The sequence below is a fragment of the Lissotriton helveticus genome, chromosome 9 (assembly GCF_964261635.1).
Source record: "Lissotriton helveticus chromosome 9, aLisHel1.1, whole genome shotgun sequence".
Taxonomy (NCBI): Eukaryota; Metazoa; Chordata; class Amphibia; order Caudata; family Salamandridae; genus Lissotriton; species Lissotriton helveticus.
Window position 1 is genome coordinate 147,519,509 of NC_136070.1, and position 17,464 is coordinate 147,536,972.

The window sequence follows — 17,464 nt, forward strand, 5'->3', positions numbered from 1 at the left end:
TTACCACCAACTTGTAGTTGGTGGTAAATAACGAATCCTTACAAGTGAAAAGCACTCACTTGAGTGCTTCCTACCTTAAGGATTCAGTAATTTACCGAATCTGTATTTAAGAATTCGGTAATTTACCGATTCCTTAAATTAATGATTCGGCAAATTACCGAATCCTTAAATTAGGCCCCTACATCTGAAAAGCCTAATACCGGTCGATAACGGCCGAAATTCAGTAATCTCGGCCGTTACCGGCCGGTATTAGGCTTCCTACATCTGGCCCTTAGTATTGTTTGCTTTAGTAACTTAATTGTTTGTGGCGTTAATAAAAAGGAATCTTTGGAAAATAATAATTAATAACTTGATTTTACACAGTACATTCCAAGAGGTGTCAGTAATGGGTGCTGTTATTACCCATCTAAATGGAAGTAAAGTGTATAGACTTTAAAAGGATGGCCAGATGAGAAGTTACCCTGTCTGGATTGAGCTCACTTGCCAAATGCACCATTAAAAATTAACTAATTGAGCTGTCTTCCATTTGTATCATCGCAATCAAGAAACAATCAAACAATTAGAAAGTCTGAATCAAAGGTCAAGGGAATTGTCAAATATTGCATCTCTCAACGTTATTGTTTTAGCTTTTCAAATCTAAAGCATAAAACCTAAGATATATGAAGAGCAGTATTACAAAAGTTGGTTTGCAGCAATACCTTGTTGGGAAAACAACAGATGATTTTGGTAAACCAATTAAAGAGAAATAGTCGGAACGTGGATCCTTAATTTATTTAAAAAGTATTGGAATAATTGCTATCTCGGGGTGAAGAAATATTGACTATTTACTTTCTCAGCTTTGAATGTTCTAGGATTCGAAAATTAGAATGTTTAAGCATGTTAACACGAAATGTAAAAATTGTTTTAGCTAAATCTGTATATTATTTTTAAATTAAATTTTCTATGTTCATAACTGGTTTCATTTGCCTCTAAATTCTGTTTTAAGTATTTTTACCACCTATACCTTGCTCTAGGCCTGGCCAAACGTAAGATTGCTATGGCCTGGAAAGCGCAAACGGGCCCCAATGTCAACGCATGGATGCATGACCTTCGTAGGGCGTTACTCTCTGAGTACACCAATCAGCTGGAGACTATGGCACGTGCTTCAGCACCTCCACGACAGACCCCTATACAATGGCGAAATATTTGACCGTGATTGAGACTAAATTAGCTGTACATCCCCACTCCCTCATAGACTCATTCCAACTGTACATCCCTCCTCCCGTCGCTTCCCTTCTTCTCCTGGCCGCACCAGCACCATATACATATTGTGATATACATTAGTGCATGACCTAACCCATCTCTGCAACCACATAAATGTTACTCATTGCTCCACTTATTTGTCAGACATACCCATGACTGCGATTCCACAAAGAGATCAGTTTTAGTTTCCTCTTTTTTTCCCCCATTTCTTTTATATCCCCCCCTTCTCTCTTTTTCCTGTGTTCTTTTCTGTTCAAGTTTTAACTTAACTTGCAGTTGCAGGTACCTCACAGGGGAAGGAGTTTTGGGGAACAATGGCTAATACATTATTTGGTAATCCTGATCTTATTGGCTGTTTTTTCAATTATGCGGTGCCGCGGAGCGAAGCGTCATGCCCGCCAGTACTGTGGACTTCTATGTATCCAAAAAGAGTGTTTCCTTATGTCCTCACCACTGCCATTTCAATTTATTGCTATTACATAATGACAATGCCAGATTGTTTCGTCATGCAAAAGTTCTTGATGTTATTTTATTAAAATCAACCAAAAAAAAGTATTTTTACCACCTATGTGTTTTAAGTGACCCCGGCTAGTCCTTTTATATTAAATAAATAGATGATCATTATCAGCTGGTTGTTTCTGCATTGCAGATGTAGTATTGTTTGCTTTAATTAAATAACGTAATCGTTTGTGACGTTAATAAAATTGAATCTTTGGAAAACCATAAATAAAACCTTATTTTTACACAGTACATTTCTAGAGATTTCAGTAATGCATGCTGTTATTACCCATCTTAATGGTAGTAAAATGCATCGACTTTAAAAGGACGGTAAAGCTAAGAAGTTGCCCTGTCTGGATTGAGCTCACTTGCCAAATGCTCCATTAAAAATTAACACATTGAGCTGTCTTCCATTTGTATCATCACAATCAAGGAACAATAAAACGATTAGAGAGTCTAAATCATTGGTCAAGGAAAATGTCAAATCTTGCATCTTTCAATGTTATTGTTTTCGCTTCACAAATCTAAGGCATAAATCCTAACATATGAATTACCATAACATTTGGATAATGCCTAGCATGTCGCCTGGGTGAAACAGATACGCTTCAATCACAGGACAACTCAGCTATAGCTGTCTGGTTAGGCAATGACCCCACATTTCTTAATAACATTTCATAGACACAACTTTATTCACAAGATGGATGCCATAGCGTCCATGCAACCGTACATAGGAGCCGATTATGATAGCGGTTTTTCCGCATCCTCCGGGCCGGGGGAAGCCACCGCTGGCCCGGAGGATGCGGAAAAACCGCTGCGGAGCCTCAAAAGACCCACCGCCATATTAGGATGGCGGTGGGTCTGGGATTCCGTCCGCAGCCTTTCCGCCGCGGTCGCCTTCCGACCGCGGCGGAAAGGCTCTAACATGGCTGGCGGTGTCTATCCGCGGTGGATTTTCCGCCGTGGAAGAGCATACGGAGTTTCACTTCGGGGGCCCGTTGCGGGCCCCTGGGTGAAGGGGGGGTGCGGGATGCACATGGGGGGTACCTATGGTACCCTCCTGCATTTGCGTGCACAAAGCGGCAGGCACCGCGCGGTGCCTGCCGCTTTGTGCATGCAAATGCATGGCATGCATTTTTAACATTGCGGCGGGTGCAGCTTGAAGCTGCACCCGCCGCAATGTTAAAGATAGAGGATGTGACCGCCACCCTGGCGGTCACATCCTAATCAGCTCGGAGGGAACGCCGCAGCCCATGCGGACGTTCCCTCCTCCTCAGGGGTCGCGGACAGACTAAAGTCCGTCCGCGATCCTAATCGACCCCTTAGTACAGAAAAAGCAGCTCACATCCACTTCGAGCACACAAGCCTAGGCACGACGAAACTCGAACGGCACTCTGTATACTGAATACCTCTTCCTTTACTTGATTGATATCTCCTTTTCTTTTGATTGTATTTGTTTTCAGTAGTTGTGGTTAAAATGTTAAAAATGAGAATATCTAGGGGGGCGTGGCTTGGACGCCGAGGAAGATGGCGGTTTAGAGCGTCTCTCCTCCCGTCACGAGCGTCTTCACCTGAATTTGGAACGCCTTTATGTGCTCACAGCTGGGATGTGACCGAAGATTCAAGCATCGGATCACTCCCTGACTGTAATGAGCTGACCTGCGTGTCCGGGGCTGCAGCGGATCTAGAGCTACACCGAGTGAGGCTCCGGACGTCCATGGCGGCAGCGTGACTGAAGGAAGGAAGACGGAGCGCGAAGTGAGCTCCTGCGGAGCGCAGCGAAAAACCCGACATCATAAGAGGGACTGAAGTAGGTGGGCACGTCTACAGAAATTGGCGCACCGGGGCGGACAGCTGAATTTACCGATCGCGTGAGTACAGTGCGATCGGCCATGCTGAGACTTCCCTAACCTTTACCAAGATGGCGGCCGCCACTCGGTAATGCCTGGAAGACTGAGGCAAAGTATCTCCCCTCATTAACTCTGCCCAAATCAGCCGGTTTTGATGCCAGACGAGCATTGCTGTAACCCAATCCGACATATGGGGAAGAAATTAGTCACACATTAGTCACACATTCCAGATCTGGCCAGGGGGAGATGAATGTTGCCACGCTGTGTACCTGGAGTGCATACCATTAATCTAAAGGCTACAATGCAATGCTGATGATATGTCCATGAAGGCTTAAGTCTGCTGAAACGATCACATGGATTGCTTGACATCAAATCACAGTGGGCTCCCTAATGCTCCAGTTTCAACAATCACCACGTGCACTTAATGAATGAATGGATGGGACGCTCTGTTCCTCAGATGCCTTTTGCGAAGTGTTATTACTATCAGTGACCTGGTTTCTGGCTGACCAATCTCCTATTTAGGCTAGTGCTGTCTATTTTGCGCCGCGTGAGTGCCGAAGGGGAGCTTTCAAAGCGCTGCCCAACCTTTTAAGCATCCCAGGAAAGGATCAAGTGGTCGCAATGGGTACCAAAGATCAGGGAACCCTTAAGAGACTTAAAACAAACAATTCGAACCCGGGATCACCAGACAAACCAAGGAATGTTCCTACAGACGCACTAGACATGATATTGAATAGGCTAGACGAAGTGAAGGATCTAGCCAAGGCCACTAAGGAGGAAGTGGTGGCGATCCGTCAAGATATCCGAGATACTAATGCACGCCTAACAGAAACAGAATCCCGGATCAGTCGCCTGGAAGACATAGATACTAGAAGGAAGGGGTCCCAGTGTATCAAGGGAACTAATTAAATAATTGAAACGTAATCATTCAAAAGACAAATGTATTCAGATCCACACGGTTTAATTCACAGTGGGATAGAGTATCATATACACATAATAGAATGCAATAAACTGTATTAACGTCATACAGTGCCCCAAAATAGGAAAGGGAACGTGATGGTGAGGATAGCGTGAAGTGAAGGGATTAGGTGACAGTAAAATCAGTTGTTTAGGCATATATACGTGACACCAATGTGGTGGCAACAACTTGTATATCACAAAATAACTCGTTTGAAAACAGGCATACTACACCAGGTACAACATATATACAATATTGGTGTGTAGTTGCCACAATAAAACCAAACAGTCGACGTTTCGACCCTCTTGAAGTTGCAGGATCGTTTTAACCTTGCTGTAGGGTCTTCATCAGGACCAGGGGGTGGGGGCAAAGGACCTAATGGGGATATGGTAATTCCAAATTAGAGGGTGGTAATCAACCTCTGAATTAACACATAGGTAGAGACATAATTAAGTCGAGCCAAAAGTTGACCGACTTGTATCATTAGTTGAAAAATAACCGTTACGTATGCAGTTAAACCAGATTTAAGAATGAGCCTGGAAATGGGAAACTGTACGAACCGCTACAACAGCATTTGCAGACAATGGCACCCCAATTGAGACCATCCAACATGTCTGGGGGATATGTATGTACATCACCATGCAATAAAAACGACATAATCCTTGTGGAACAGAAAACCACGTGCGCCGCTACAATTGCATTAGCAGACAGCCATGACACAAAATTGACACAAAATTGAGTGCAAGGGAGTTGATTAGAAACAAGCAGATGTGTCGTAGGGACCTGTATATGAGGCCGGGAGTCCGCATGAATAATTAACGTTTAAATTAAAACATGGATTGCTACAAAAGGCAGCGCGTGGTGGAGCCGCCGAGTTGGTTTAACTAGGAACATAGTCTATATTGTGCACATGGGAGAATAGCTGATGGCTATACAGGGCCAACTGGGAGACGCTTACCGCAAGTCTGCGTGTTGCTTGGCTCTCAGACGGCGAATATAGTGGGTTGGAAACAGGTGGATGAAAACCGCATCTGTAAGAGAGCAAGCATTGTAAACTAAGGTCCGAAAGTGGCTGATTGGAACATCCAATTCACCCACTTTGCGATTATAAGCTCAACGCTTAGGTGAACGATTGCATTTAAATGGAAAAGGCGGCACCTTACCATTTAGCGGCGGTCCATCGGATGACACTGAACAGGATTACACAGTCGTCAATGGCAGGCTTAATGCTCTGCAGGGTGGGTCTAAGGGATAAAAATATTAAATAAAGTAATTGGGGCCGGTCGCGGCTATCTGGAAGAAGCTGCGGGGCCGGTAGACGGAATCATCCCCCATGTGAAATAAAATAAAATGAAACGGGCGGCTTACCGATTTGGGCGGCAACAGAGTTGCACAGTGATCGTTAATATTCTGGGTCGGCGACTTCTAAGCGAGTTGAGTCTGTGGGAAATGAGACGGGAAAGGATGATAAATCGTATTGTTTATCAGAGGGAAACGGGAGCGGGCTGGCAAAGGAAAGTGACTTACTCGGTGAATGGCTCTGTGTTAATCCGTGAGCGAGATGCAGTAAGAGTGCCGCGTTTCCTGGTTAGATATGGGAGTCATGGAAACGGGTCAGATGGGGGGAATGAAGCTAGTGAAAAGACTAACAGGTCAGGCATGTTCCCGGTGAGACTGAACCAAAAGGCAGATGTTGTCGAATGGTCAACATTGTGAAAAAATACGAAATGAATTGCAAATTATGTAAACAGACATATAAACAAAGGCTCAACATTTGGCATTGGTAACAGAAGGGCAACATGTTAAAAAGTATTCAGCGATTAATTCAAAGTAACCTCAAGTCAGTTGCTGTGGTTAACAGAGCGTACCTCTCAGACATGAGGGTATAGGCTCTGTACGTGAGCAGATGTAGCATATGATCAGCAATATATGACAATGAAATGGCTGAAGCGTGGACCAATCATGGAAGGTAAAGCAAGGCAGACAGCTTGTAATAAAAATCAGATTAACTAAGGTAATGTTGCCAATTGGGAGAATGAACTATCGGATTCATTAAGGCCAGTTTCAATGGAGTTGAAAAAGTACATCCACTTTATTTCTCGTATATTGAGAATGTTGGAAATGTTTCCTCCACGTGGTCCCAGTGTGACTTTTTCAAGGACCAACCATCGTAGGCTCTCAGGTGGGTGGTTGCTCACTTTGAAATGTTCCACCAGTGGTGCCCCTTCGACCTCACAACGAATGCGGCTCATATGTTGCAATATGCGTGCCTTGATTTTCTGTTGGGTCTGCCCAATGTAGATCTTCTGGCATGGACATAGAATGGCATAAATGACGTTGTTGGAGTTGCAATTACTGAAACATTTCAATTTCACAGTTAGATGAAGGTAAATGAAGTCTTTGGTCTGTATCGTCAGATCGCAGGCCTTGCAGTGGCCGCATTTGGAGTGACCCGTTACAGGTGGTAAGTTCCACAGAGTGTTGAGCGTGGGTTGACTCTCAGGAGATAGGAATGAATTTACGACATGATCCCTGATGCATTTGGCTTTCTTGAATGCATGAAGAGGAGTCTGGGGTTGTTTAATGTCATCGGCAACCAAATGCCAGTGTTTATTGATAATTTTTTTGATGCTATTGCTCTTAGTGCTGAACGTCGTCACACAGACAATTCGGTTTTCTTGCTCTTCCATTCTGTTTTTGGGTACAAGTAGTTCATCTCGGGGGTAGAACCAAGCTCGTTTACGGGCCTTTTTAATCAAACGTCTAGGATAGCCACGGCTCAGTAGACGGTTCGATAGATCCTGGGACTCAGAGAAATAATCATCCTTGGTGGAGCAGTTGCGGCGTATCCTGAGGAATTGCCCAAAGGGGAGGTTATCCCTGAGGGCACGCGGATGATGGCTGCTGTAAGCCAATAAGGAGTTCCTCTCAGCTTGTTTGCGAAACAATTTGGTGCAAAGTCTACCAGATTCATGATATATTGTGACATCCAAAAAGTCGATAGAGTTGCTGTCTGATGTGATGGTGAATTTAACGTGCTGGGATTGCTCATTGAGCCACGTAAAGAAAATGTTCAATTGGTCTTGGTTACCATTCCATATCAAAAGGATGTCGTCGATGTACCGTACCCAAAGGCCGACTTGATCTCTGAATGGGTTATGTTGGCTGAGAACAGTGTCCTCTTCAAATGCTGCCATGTATAATATAGCTACGTCAGGTGCAAATGGAGCCCCCATAGCCACTCCAGAGGTTTGCAAGTAGAAGTTGGTATCAAATAGAAAAAAATTCCGGGTCATCGCAATTTTGAGTAAGGCTACAATGAACTCAGATGGCACTTGAACAGGTGCTGGACGTGTCCGAAGGCAGCGGTCAATAACCGTCAAGGCTTCCTCTTGGGGGATGCAGGTATAAAGGGAGACGACGTCACAGGTAGCTAGTATTTGCTGAGATGGATCATATGGTATACTTTCAGTTATATTGATGGTATGCATTGTATCTCTGAGGTAGGATGGAGTGGCCTCTGCTAGTGGTTTAATAAAAAAGTCGATATACTTTCCCAATGGTTCCAAGATGGAGCCGCACCCTGACACGATGGGTCGGCCGGGTGGATTAGTCATGCTTTTGTGGAGTTTGGGTAGGGTGTAAATTGTTGCCAGGCGTGGATGTTTATTGTTAAGAAAAAGGAATTCATTCTCAGAGAGGAAACCAAGATCCAATCCCTCTTGTGTGATCTCTAGAATCTCTGTAGCAATGGATCTGGTGGGGTCCGATCTTAGTACTTGATAACAACTGGTGTCTTGTAGTTGGCGCAAAATTTCAGTTTTATACGCAGATTGATCCTGGATCACAATCGCCCCGCCCTTGTCGGCCGGTTTGATGACAACTTGGGTATTCTTAGCCAGTGTCTGTAGAGCAGTTTTCTGAGATCTGCTAATGTTGTAACGAACAAAGGTTTTGTCTTGTAAGGCCCGTTGTACATCACGCCAAACTACCGTTTCATAGGCTAGGATTTGGTTGGACATCGTGCTGGCATAGGGGACAAATGTGGAAGGTGGTCGTAAGCCTGTTACGGATGTTTTTGACTGTGTGTCGGAATTGCGAAAAAAGTACTTTAACCGGATTTTCCGAAAAAATTTGATCAGTTCAGTTCTTACCACGAAGTGGTCAGGGTTGTGTGTGGGGACATATGATAGTCCCTTGCTGAGTACTTGAACTTCAGTGTCACTTAGTTGTTGCTTTGAGATATTGACAATGGGATTTAATGTTGCATCGGGCTCCGATGGGTCTACCAACGGTACGTCTTGTTGCGAGTGGTCCTCTCGCCGTGAGGTTCTGGTTGAAATTGGACTTGTTTGGACGGCTGTCCTTGACCTCCACTCCAGTTGGTTTGTTGCTGCTGGGAGCCACGTTGGTTCTGACCACGGGGCCATGAATTGCCTCTTCCTCGTGGGGGTCGCCAAGATCCACGGCCTTGTCCTAAAAAAGGAGGGAATAACTGAGGAGGATAATTGTAGACATAGAGGCTAAAACTTCAACGGCTCTGAAACACCTACACATCTCCTCTGACCAGACAACTAGACGACTGGCGGAGTTGGAAGACAGGAACAGGAGGGGGAACTTACGCATTTTTGGAATTCCGGAAGGGTCAGAAGAATCGGAAAGTTCATGCATTAAGTTCTTGGAATCCTGGTTCACTAAAGCCACGAACATGACCTTTACAAACCCTCTTGAATTTGACAGAGCGCATAGAGTCCCAGGAAGAATCACTAAAACGCAGAGAGGACCAAGGCCCATCGTATGCAAACCATTACGCTACCAGCACGTGGAGCAAATCCTAGCCTTCGTGCGAAAGCACAACCATATTCTGTGGAAAGACTCCAAGGTATACATTTCTCAAGACTACAGTAAGGAGACCGTGGAAATAAGGAAGGCTTTCCTTGCCCTACGTCCACAACTGTCAGTGAAGGGATACCAATTTGGGTTTGTGGGCCCAGCGAAGTACAGGGTGACAATACGAGGGTCGTCTCACTACTTCACGGACCCCATGAAGCTCAAACGTATGCTTGAAGACGTGGAAGAACGAGATATGGAACGCGACATGGAGACTAACAACCCGAATGGTCTAGCAACCTCGGCTTCAGCTTCAGGATACAAATGAACACGTCTGGGCTTTAGTACTCCCATCAAGCTCTCTATGCTCTGTTCATGTTAAAGTTTAATGGTCCTATCTGTTGCTAGGTTACTACATGATGAGGCATAAAGTTTACGGAAGCCCTCTTGCACTGGGAAATTTATGATACACTGAAATATGGCGTAAGGGGTTGAATTAAAGCTCAGGAAGTTTCTTCACTTTACTTCTCTCGTTTTGAATTGAGCAGACTCGCCTCATTGACTCCACTGAGGTGGTGGATGGTAAGATATAAATTCCAACGTGTTGCTTAACTCCAGACTCCGGTACACTGGCAGGTTACTCGGAGTAGACCGGATTACGCTCCGGCAGCATTGAAAACTCTCTGTTTAAGGGAATGATTGTTAATGATCTACTGTTTTTGCTTAGGTTGCTCACCGCTGATGCGTTGACTTAGAAACTGCTAACCATTACGAGCCTTTTATGAAGGATATGATGCTATAATATCTTACAATGGGCCATGTTGTTGTATTATCAAATTTCTGTTCAATAACCATAGCTTAGTGGGCGCTCAGGAATTTTTCCGATTTATAAGGAATATACAGTGGAAGCGTGCTATTCATTGCATGTTGGCTCAGCCATACCATTTCATCGTTCCACTTGTGTAATGTTTGTATGCACTTTGTGTTATGCATAGTAGTTCCAATGTCTGTACATGACTAGTTTAGACGGGAGGGTTACTGCGGTTTTCCTCACGTCGCCATGCTTCTGTACTACAGTTGGGGTGGGTCGGGTGGGGGGCTGTGGGGGATTGGGGGGGATGGGTGTTGTGTTTTATGGTCCGTATTATTTTCTCTTCTTTTTCCTTCATTCTATTCCACTCTTCTTCTTCTAATTTCTGTGCCACTTCTCTCTTTTCTATCTCTTCTTTCTCTTCCTTCTCTTCTGGTCTGTCTCTTCATTCTTGATTGGACAAGTTGTATCATGCATATGATGTGTTTGTATACTTGTACTCAGGCCACTCGTGATATATCCCTAGGCACCCGAATGTGTATTCATGACTGTCAACCGTTTTCCATCATATGGAGCAAAACAATGTGTTCTTTACATAATACACCGTGTAAGATGTCTTTCCTTGGTTCTCATGGAATAACCATGATACATATACTACTGTAAATGTCACATCCACCACTGTCCACTCCACTTGGTACAACCTCACTTGACCGGTTGAAAATTCTGTCCATGAATGTTAAGGGTCTGAATCAGCCCGTTAAAAAACAAAAGATATTAGACTATCTGTGTAGGCAGAAGGGGGACATTGTTCTGCTGCAAGAGACCAAATTAGATGTTAAACAATTCTACACTCTGCGCAACAAGTTTTATTCGGAGGTTGTAGGATCTAGTGCACTCGGTAAAAAGAATGGAGTTCTGGTTTTATTGTCAAAAAAGTCCAAGGTAGAATTACTGTCATCCTCATCAGATGAAAAAGGTCGCTGGGTCACGGTGAAACTCTCTAGGGATAACACTGAATTCTTTGTCACTAATGTTTACGCACCTAACACTAATGATTTAGAATTTTGGCAGGATTTAGTAAAGCAGATTGCAACGATACCCGATACGGCGGTACATATAATTGGGGGTGATTTTAATCTTCCACTTGACCCAGCCTTAGATAGGGATTCTAAGTGTGCATTCAAACCCAACAAGTCGCATAATGCCTTCATTAAATTATGTCAACAATTTCATTTAATTGATGCTTGGAGAATTCAAAACCCTACAGATAGGGATTACACATTTTACTCTTCCCCTCATGACTCATTCTCCCGCATTGACTACATTTTCATTACACAAAATGGCGTCGCAAGGATAGAGGATACATCAATTGAACCAAGGGTACTGTCGGACCATTCGTGCATTTCTCTATCCATCAGTAACACTAAACCATCACCTAAACAAACGTCTTGGAGATTCAATGAAGAAATCCTACACAAAGAACAATATAGAGCTGAGATTCTGGCAGCTATTAGATCTTATTTGGAGATTAATGCGAGAGGGGACACTTCAGACCTAGTGCGATGGGAGGCTCTAAAAAGTACAATAAGGGGGGTGTGCATCAAAATCCGTTCAGCAATGAACAGAAATTGTAATGTAAAGCTGGAAGGGCTGGAGGCTGAGATAGCTGCCCTAGAGAACAAACACCAAATGACAAGGGACCGGGAAACGCTAAATATCATGACCAACAGGAAGTACGAATATAACAAACTAGTGAGCGAAAGAGCGGGGGTATGGCTGGATAGGAAGCGAAGGTTTAAGCTATGTGAATCTAATAAAGCCGGTAAGAGCCTGGCGGCATACTTAAAATTCAAAGTGCAAAAGAATGCTATTAATGTTATCAGGGATTCGGCGGGAGTTGCTCACTCGGACCCCCAAAAAATTACTGAGGTCTTTAAAGACTTCTACGAGGACTTATATGCTAAAAACGAATTGGTAGCTGGAGATAAGATTCAGGAATACCTACAGGAGTGTGAATTACCAAAGTTAAAACCTGAACAGCAACTTAGTCTTAATGAACCGATCTCAGCCAAAGAGGTGCAAACAGCGATCAGGGGATTGAAATGTGGGAAAGCACCGGGGCCGGATGGCTTTACGGCTAAATTTTATAAAAGCTTCGCAGCAGATTTGGTTGATCCTCTTTTGAACCTCTTTCATGAGTTTACGGAGTCGGGGGAGGTGAAGGGCACGTTGGCAGAAGCGACTATTGCAGTTTTGCCTAAGGACGGCAAAGACCCGTCATTACCAAAGAATTATAGGCCGATTTCCCTGATTAATCTGGATTGTAAAGTGCTAGCCATGATCTTGTCAACCCGGTTGCAAAAAGTCCTCCCTACCCTCGTACACCCGTCTCAAGCGGGTTTCTTAAAATATAGACTGTCTAGTGACAACACTAGAGTACTAGCCCATGCCCTAGAGAAAGCAAAACTCTTGAAAACTCCCACGGTAGCTGTTACACTAGATGCAGAGAAAGCCTTCGACAAGGTAGATTGGTCCTTCCTTGAGGCAGTTTTACACAACTTTAATCTAGGAAAGACGTTTACTAAACTTGTAATGGCTCTGTATGCCGGCCCTAATGCTAAGGTCAGAGCGGGTGGTTCCTTCTCTTCCTCCTTTTGTTTAAAACAAGGGACGAGACAAGGTTGCCCGTTATCACCATCTCTGTTCTTACTAGCAATAGAACCCTTACTGTGGCATATTAGACATAATGACGCCATTGCTGGGGTCCCATTTGATGACTGTACTGTGAAATTGACTGCATACGCTGATGATGTGCTGATACTAACGGAAAAAGCTGACGAGGCTATCCCGGCCTTGATGAACACAATTGAGGGTTTTTCTAGAGTATCAGGATATAAACTGAATAAAGATAAAACAGAAGTTACGTTACTAAACAACATCGGGGGTAAGGAAATCCTGGGATCATCCGGTCTTACTTGGCAACCAAAAGCTTTTAAATATTTGGGGCTAGATTTTGAGAAGGACTTGATTACAACTCTGAAATTAAATGAAGACTTAACGTTAAAAAAAGATATCCACGCTGCTAGACAGCTGGTCACCTACATTTTTGTCCTGGTGGGGTAGGGTTGAGACTCTTAAAATGATGTGCACGCCTCTAGTCAACTACCTAGCTTGCATGCTCCCCATGACTTTCTCAGAAGAATTCATCAAGAAGGTAGACAGGTTGTTCGGAGAGTTCCTGTGGCGAGGGAAAAAAGCCAGGATATCACAAAAAAAGCTGCAACTAGCAAAAGAAAAGGGCGGCCTGGGCCTGCCCTCGTTCAGGAACTACCAAACAGCCTTCCTCTGTAAACAGGGAGCCCTCTGGCTGGTTGATGGTACATCCTACACTCCAGTATGGCTAACTATTGAACGTTCGCTAATGGCACATGCACCCCTCTCGGCTCTCCTCACCATGGACTTGGCCCATGTACCCCACTCTAAATACATCCTACTTAATACCAGAAGAGCACTTCTCCGACTCGACCAGTCCCATAAAACTGCTTTGGTGGTCAAGAGATCCACCCTGCTCTCATTATGGCATAATCCTATGCTCCGGATAGAAGGGAAGACCCTTTTCTGGGAACTATGGGCTGCAAAAGGTATACACATAGTGAATGACCTCTATGATAATGGTAGGCCCCTACCCTTTTCGACATTGCAAAAAAAAATTTGATTTACCACCCATAGAATTCTACCAGTTCTTGAAACTAAAAGCTGCTATCTCCAAATGCTCCCTCAATAAAGACTCGCCCTGGCTGGTGACCCGCCTCCGAATACTGTACCATGCTGATCATTTTGTTTCCAGAATATATAAACTACTCCTCCCCCTGCCCAAGAAACCACATAGGTTAACCGAAAGTAAGTGGGAGTCGGAGCCTAACTCCACAGGCATTGTGTTAGACTGGGAGGTGATACACAACACTGCGCTAACAAACAAGGTATCCCCGATCCTATGTCAAACGAAATATATGTTGTTAAATAGAGTGTTCTGGACCCCTCAGAGATTGTTTAAATGTAAACTGAGGGATACGCCTAACTGTTGGAACTGTCAGGAAGCACCTGGTGACTTGGCACACATGCTTTTTAATTGTTCCCTATTGCGACCATTTTGGAGTAAAATATTTACGTATATACAACAAGTGCTTGGAATCACACCTACCCAAGAATTTATATACGTCATTTTGGGCCCTCTGGAAGCGCAATTGCCGGACATTCATGACAGACAACTGCTTGATATTATGCTGACATTGGCGTGCAAGGTCATACTTTACAAATGGAAAGATTTTGCTGGAGTCAGCTTCAAAATGTGGCTAGAATGGATCTCCTTCTTAAGAGGGGCGGACAATCCTGCACTACAGTCAGCCACTTGGAAGCCCTCGAACTCCAAACTCTGGTCATCCCTGGATGCGTCATCCTCCCACTTTGAACCCCCGTGAAGCGCATCCCAATAGCTAGCTTCCCAATATAGGATCTATATAGAATTTGGTGTGTTTGATTATATATGCCTACTGTATATTTCCTGTTACGCATGCAACGTGTTAGGTCTGGGTAAACCAGTTGCTATTGCTCTATGGATACACCTGTCCTCTTTTCTTCTCTCTCTCTCTCGCCTCTTCTCTCCTCTCTTCCCTCTTTCTCTCTCCCCCCTTTTCTTCTTATCCTTCTCTTTGATTTGCTTTTTATTAGTGTAAGCGTCCTTATGCCAACATTTTTGTCCATTTGTACACTGTAAGACTTATTGTATTGTCTTTATTTTCATCTTTACTCTTCAATAAAAAAGATTTGAATAAAAAAAAAAATGAGAATATCTAGCAATCAGTTATGGCTTTTACACATTTTTTTTGCCCATGAAACATTGTATATTGTGATTCCAAAGTTGAGCTGCGTATGGGCCATGCACCTCTGTGAACATTGATATACTTGCACATTGATAACCACTGTTGGGAAGAGGTGCACATGGTGGACGCATCCTGCTCCTCAATTAGAGATGACAGTATGTGTGGGCTGTTGAAGCCAATGTTATTTTACAAATGCACGTCAAACCCTGCTCTGCAGATGCAACGTATGCTATGATTGTAAGATGGAAGTACCTTGATTTATGTACCCAGCGACATAGCAATAATAATTTTGTTATAAGTGCAACATGTACCGATGCTTAGATTATATGTATCGGAAAAAGACAAAATGCAATAAAGATGTTTTAAAAAAAAATAATAAGTGAATTACCATAACATATAAAATTACTATGAGTCCTATCCATATTCAAAAAAACAACTACTCATCAATACTAAATCATTCAACAAAGAAAATAATGACTATAATTTCAGAAGATGCTGTCACCTTTTGAATCTTATACCTGCTAGCTAACCAGTGGTGTTAAACAGATTGCTAAACCTGCGCAGGATTGACATAGCAAACAACAAAAACATGCAAATTGCGACTCTTCCTCATAAAAAATAAGCAGTTCTTACGCCAGAACGTAAAACCAGGGGCCTCATTTATGAGGCCTTGCGTCAGTTTTGCGCTTCCGATGCGTCACTTTTTGTGACGCACGGCGGCGTAAAACATGCCTCCTGTTGCGCTCTATTTACAAAGTGACGCATCTAAGCAGATGTGTCACTTTGTAAGCCCCTCCGCTACATTATACCTGCGTCAGGTGTAATGTTTGCAGGGGGGGGGCGTAGAAGTGACGCAGTGAAATCTCTGAGATTTCACTGCGTCACTTCTAGGACACTGTTGCGTCAAAATCTTGCGCCTGCCTCACAGCAGGCGTAAGAATGACGCAAGCCCTTTCACATGGGGCTTGCCCCATGTGAAAGGAAGCATTGCTGGAGTTGCGTCACTTTTGTGACACACTCCAGCAATGCGTCACTTTTGCGCTTACAGATACGTCAGAAATACTGACGTATCTGTAACTCCTTGCGACATGATGCGTCAAACATTAAATATGACGCATCAGGTATGTCGCAAGGAGTGCGCACTGAGAAGTGACGCATCGCTACTTTCAGGCAGCGATGCGTCATTTCTCATAAATGAGGCCCCAGGTTTGCAATAAATACAACATTTCTCCTCAGGTAAAATTGGACAATTATACACCAGACTATGTAAATGATTATGAACGGCTTGTGATTAAAAAAAAAGTCAGAGTTCCAATGAGCTGACATAAAGTGCTTCTGTCAAATGCTAAAAAATATTATGTGTCACCCAGCGAGGCTGTGTGCAATATGATCGATCTAAAGTGCTGAATCTACTTGCTCGTTTTCCATTTTAGATCTCACCCCTGAGAGGCTGAGTATGAAATCGTCTCAGATAATGGATCTAATATTTCCTCCCTGCTGTTGGAAAAACAATTGGTGTGTATATGAGCTAATATAAAGTGCTTCTTATCAAATACTGAAAACATTATTGCTGTTTCCCCTTCTAGGCTAAATACAGTAAGGTCTCATATGCCAGATCTACTCATTCATTTCCTTCTACTAGAGAATAAGCACAGCCCTATAAACGAGGTGTAACATTCCATTGTCCCATCGAACAAAACTCCCAGCTTTGCTAAGAAGTATGCATTTTAGACGAGTTGTATTATGTTATGTTAGTGCTGTCTTCAAATCTGCATATTTCCTGGTTGGCTATCTGGTAACTTTCCAAGCAGTAGAGATGTATGAAACCAACGGACTAAAAAAATGCATTGGCATCTGCTCGGAGGCATAGAGACCGTGCATCTTTGAGGTGTCTTATGTTGTATTTAATAAAGAAGATCCGTAGATAAAGCCTCTTTGTGTGCAAGGAGTTGGTGCAAAGTTGCATGAAGTGCAAAATGGTTTTGTCACTTCCTTGTTTACATTTGCAAGTCATTGGTTCTAACACTTTATTAGACCAGTTATTAATATGGGACTTTACTGGTTGAGAACTTAAACTAAACCTTATGCACAGAACCGTTTCATTTCTGGAAATAACCTGTCCATTTGGGGCCAGATGTAGGTGGGCAAAATACTGAGCGGTAATGCAGAAATGCGCAGAATTTCTGCGTTACCGACCGGTATTTGGCTGAGAGCAATGTAGGTGAGTTTAAACCTACTTGCAAAATAAGGAATCGCAAAATTGCGATTCCTTATTTTGCTCTTGCTTTTAAGGATTCGGGAATACAGATTCCTTAAATGCAATGTAAGTAGCACTAAAAAAAGTGCACTCCAGCCTTAAGGAATTGCTAATTACCACCAACTTCAAGTTGGTAGTAAC